This window comes from Apium graveolens, chromosome 1 (genome assembly GCF_009905375.1).
Source record: "Apium graveolens cultivar Ventura chromosome 1, ASM990537v1, whole genome shotgun sequence".
In the NCBI taxonomy this organism is placed as follows: domain Eukaryota; kingdom Viridiplantae; phylum Streptophyta; class Magnoliopsida; order Apiales; family Apiaceae; genus Apium; species Apium graveolens.
The window spans coordinates 68,033,542-68,038,777 of record NC_133647.1 but is presented as its reverse complement, the minus strand read 5'-3'; the positions used below and the strand labels follow the sequence as shown (position 1 = coordinate 68,038,777).

Below are 5,236 nucleotides of genomic sequence, written 5' to 3'. Positions count from 1 at the left end.
TCTTTAGTTAATTGTTTGATACCTTACTGTGTGATGATTGTATGATATCTAGTATTGGTTGTGCGTATTCGTCTTATGTGTGTCGTGAACATATAAGATAGGGTGTTAATCTCTTGTGAAGCGACGGTGGATCTTGAGATTTAGAACTTGCCATGCTAGCATAGGTTCATGTATGATGTGCATGATTAGTGGGTAACTCTAACAGTTTTATTCGCCCTGTGTAATCAAAAGGAATAACTTGTGCTTAAATCATTATGTTGTCAATTTCTGTAGACATATAGGAACTCAACATAATTGATGCCTATTCAACTTCTATCTTAATTGTGGATTCTTGGTAGAATGGTATTAGTACAATAAAAGTTGGCTTTTATCAGTTTCGTGTTATTCGATTAATATCATCACTGTTGCATGCTAAGGGTAATAACAATAACTATTGAAGGAAGTAGTAATGAAGTTGTGATCTAATGAGTGTTTTAAAATTGTAAATGGAAGTGTTATTTAAGTAATTAATTAAGTAATTAATTGTAGTTAATATTTAGTCAACAATTCTAAGTGTTAGTGTCTTAACATTGAGAAGTAATCATACGTTGGTGCGTGAGTTTAATTAAACAATAATTAGTCTGAGTCTCTGTGGGAACGAACTAGAAAGTATTCTATATTACTTGCGAACGCGTATACTTGCGTGTATTATTAGCGCGTGTTTCAGCCCTAACAAGTTTTTGGCGCCGCTACCGGGGACTCGGCGTATTTGTTTAGTTTATGTACTTACCATCATTGGTCGTTAGGACTCAGTGATTAGGACGTAGTTGTTACTTATTGTTTCTGGTTGTGTTTGAGGTACTTTAGCGAGCGTTTATGCAAACTCGTTCTCGTACTCGCAAGAGGACTTTAGATACTGCCGAGGAGACAGACGAAGTTCTTGATATTCCGGAGAAGATAGATTTTGAAGATTCGAATTCAAGAACTGAGCAGAAAGAACCAGTAATCATGGGTGATCGTATTGTTCAGGCTGATCCAGCTCTTATGGACTTTTCTCGGCCTAAAATTGATGACATTCAGTCAAGCATTCTTCATCCGGCTATTCAAGCTAACACCTTTGAAATCAAGCCGGGCACTATTCAGATGGTGCAGAATTCTGTTTCTTTTGGAGGAGCTACGACTGAAGACCCCAACATGCACATAAGGAATTTTGTCGAGATCTGCAGCACTTTCAAGTATAATGGCATGACTGATGAGGCTATCAAGCTGAGGCTTTTCCCATTCTCACTGAGGGACAAAGGTAAGGACTGGTTACATTCTGAACCAGCTAGGTCCATCACTACTTGGAAAGATCTTGCGCAAAAGTTTCTGGTGAAGTTTTATCCGATGGCAAAGACTGCTGCTATGAGGAGTGCTCTTACTCAGTTTGCGTAGCAACCTACAGAATCTATGTGCGAAGCTTGGGAACGCTACAAGGAAATGTTGAGAAAGTGTCCACATCATGGAATGCCCGATTGGATGGTGATCACTGGTTTCTATAATGGTTTGGGGGGCCAATCTCGGCCCATGCTCGATGCAGCAGCGGGAGGCGCCTTATGGGCCAAAAGCTATACTGAGGCTTATAATCTTATCGAGACTATGGCTGCAAATAAGCATCAAAACCCAACTAAGAGGATGATTCCTGGGAAGGTAGCATGTATTCTGGAAGTCGATGCAGCCACCGCTATTGCAGCGCAGCTTCAAGCGCTGTCGATGAAGGTTGATTCTCTAGCTACATACGAAGTTAATCAAATAGCTATGATCTGTGAGCTTTGTGCAGGTTCTCATGCTACGGATCAGTGTTCTCTCATCAACGAATCTGTTCAACATGTGAATAATTATTAGCGACAACAGCAGCCTGTGCCAGCTACTTATTATCCTAACAACATAAATCATCCAAATTTCAGCTGGGGTAATAATCAGAATGCTATTCAGCCACCATATCAGCAAGGTGTGAGTAAACAATTTAATCTACCTGGATTCCAGCAACCACAACAGTATGCTCAAAGGCAATCATATCCTCAACAGGGAAGTGCAGCTGCACCTACTAGTACTGATTTTGAGGAACTTAAGCTGTTATGTAAGAGTCAGGCGGTTTCTATCAAGACCTTGGAAAACCAAATCGGTCAAATAGCCAATGTAGTGCTCAATCGTCAACCTGGCACACTTCCCAGTGACACGGAAGTACCAGGCAGGAAGGAAGCTAAAGAGCAAGTCAAGGCTATTACCTTAAGGTCTGGGAAAGTTGCTGACGCTGAAAAGGCAAAAGAAGGAGAAGCTAAAGTTAGAGATGAAGAAGCTAAGCAAAAGGAGAAAGCGGCGGAACCAAGGAAGACTACTGTTGAACACACTCTGCCTGAGGGTAATACAGGGGAGAAACAATTCTATCCTCCACCATCTTTCCCCAAGAGATTGCAGCAACAAAAGCTGGATAAACAGTTCGGTAAGTTTCTGGAGGTGTTCAAGAAACTTCACATCAATATACCTTTCGCTGAAGCTCTGGAGCAAATGCCTAGTTATGCAAAGTTTATGAAGAGTATTCTTTCAAGGAAGGTGAAACTGGATGACCTTGAGACCGTTGCTCTAACGGAAGAATGCAGCGCTGTTCTGTAACAAAAGTTACCTCCAAAGCTTAAAGATCCAGGTAGCTTCACCATTCCTTGCATCATTGGCAAGTTGTCATTTGACAAGTGCCTTTGTGATTTGGGAGCAAGCATCAATCTGATGCCGTTGTCGATCTTCAAAAAGTTGGATTTGCCTGATCCTAAACCCATATACATGTCTCTACAATTGGCTGATCGTTCTATTACTTACCCAAGGGGCATAGTGGAGGATGTGCTAGTCAAGGTGGATAAGCTCTTCTTTCCTGCAGATTTTGTTATTCTGGATTTCGAGGAAGATAAGAAGATTCCCATAATCTTGGGAAGACCTTTCTTGGCTACTGGCCGTACCTTGATAGATGTGCAGAAAGGTGAACTTACTATGCGGGTACAAGATCAGGATGTGACCTTCAACGTGTTCAAGGCAATGAAATTACCTACAGAAGATGAGGAGTGCTTAAAAGTGGATGTGATTGATTCTGCGATTACTTCAGAACTCGATCACATGCTAATATCTGATGCATTGGAAAAGGCCTTAGTGGTGGATTTTGACAGTGATGATGAAGATGGTAACGAGCAATTACAATATCTAAATGCTTCTCCCTGGAAGCGAAAGTTGGACATGCCGTTTGAATTTCTTGGTACTTCTGACCTCAAGAATGCTGAAGGAAAGCTCAAACCATCAATAGAGGAAGCATCGACCTTGGAGCTCAAGCCATTACCTGAACACTTGAGGTATGCTTTTTTAGGTGATGCATCTACTTTACCTGTTATTATTACATTTGACCTTTTAGGTAGTGAGGAAGACAAGCTCTTAAGGATTTTGAGAGAATTCAAATCAGCTATTGGATGGACCATAACAGACATCAAATGGATCAGCCCTTCATATTGTATGCATAAAATTCTGCTAGAGGAAGGTAGTAAGCCAACTGTTGAGCAGCAGCGCAGACTTAATCCTATCATGAAGGAGGTGGTGAAGAAAGAAATTCTGAAATGGCTAGATGCAGGCATCATTTATCCTATTTCTGACAGTTCTTGGGTGAGCCCCGTACAATGTGTGCCTAAGAAAGGAGGTATTACTGTGGTAGCAAATGAGAAGAACGAGCTCATCCCCACTCGAATAGTTACAGGATGGAGAGTATGCATGGATTGTCAAAAGTTGAACAAAGCCACGAGGAAGGATCACTTCCCTCTTCCATTCATTGATCAGATGTTTGACAGGTTGGCTGGTCATGAGTATTATTGTCTTCTGGATGGCTATTCAGGGTATAATCAGATTTGTATTACACCGGAGGATCGGGAAAAGACTACCTTCATGTGTCCATTTTGCACGTTTGCTTTTCGCAGAGTTTCGTTTGGGTTATGTGGTGCACCGGCCACTTTTCAGAGATGTATGATGGCGATATTCTCTGACATGATTGGAAATAATGTCGAGGTGTTCATGGACGACTTCTCCGTCTTTGGACATTCGTATGATGAATGTTTGAATAATCTTCGTGCCGTACTCAAAAGGTGCATGGAAACTAATTTGGTGCTCAATTGGGAGAAATGTCATTTTATGGTGCGTGAAGGCATTATTCTCGGGCATAAGGTCTCTAGCAAGGGTCTGGAGGTGGACAAGGCCAAGGTGGGAGTCATTGAAAATCTTCCACCACCTATATCTGTGAAAGGAATCCGTAGTTTTCTTGGTCATGCGGGTTTTTATCGGCGGTTCATCAAGGACTTTTCAAAGATGTCTAAGCCATTGTGCAACTTGCTTGAGAAAGATGTGCCTTTCAAATTTGATGATGAATGTTTAATTGCATTCGAGACTCTCAAAAAGAGTTTGATCACTGCACCAGTTATTACAGCACCAGATTGGACAGAGCTGTTTGAGATGATGTGTGATGCGAGTGATTATACGGTAGGTGCAGTTCTTGGGCAGCGCAAGAATAATCTCTTTCATGTGGTCTACTATGCGAGTAAGACCTTAAATGGGGCCCAAATGAACTACACCACTACTGAGAAGGAGCTCTTGGCTATAGTCTTTGGTTTCGAGAAATTTCGATCTTATCTGCTTGGGACAAAAGTGACAGTATTCACTGATCATGCGGCCATTCGCTATTTGGTTTCCAAGAAGGATTCGAAGCCGAGACTCATTCGTTGGGTGCTCTTACTTCAGGAATTTGAGTTAGAGATCAAGGATCGAAAAGGTACTGAGAATCAAGTAGCTGACCATTTCTCTAGGTTGGAGAATCCTGAGTCTACTTCACAAGATAAGACATTGATCAACGAATCTTTTCCGGATGAGCAGTTGTTCGCAGTTCAGGATGAAGAGCCATGGTTTGCAGATATTATAAACTATCTTGTCAGCAATATAATGCCTCCTAATTTGACCTCAGCTCAAAAGAAGAAGTTTCTGCATGAGGTGAAGTGGTATATGTGGGATGAACCATATTTGTTTAGACAGGGAGCTGACCAGATCATCAGGAGATGTATCCCGTTCTGTGAGACGGAGGGGATATTATGAGACTGCCACTCCACAGTTTATGGTGGACACTATGGTGGTGAGAAGACGGCAGCTCGTATTCTGCAAGCAGGTTTTTTCTGGCCTACTTTGTTTAAGGATGCTCATCAGT

General features: G+C 41.7%; 1 non-coding gene across 1 annotated transcript; it reads right to left on the bottom strand.

Moving 5' to 3' along the window:
* Positions 1-1,380: 1,380 nt before the first annotated feature.
* Positions 1,381-1,487, bottom strand: LOC141680238 (small nucleolar RNA R71). Its single transcript, XR_012558293.1, has one exon. It is a non-coding gene; the product is annotated as a small nucleolar RNA R71 (small nucleolar RNA).
* Positions 1,488-5,236: the final 3,749 nt, after the last annotated feature.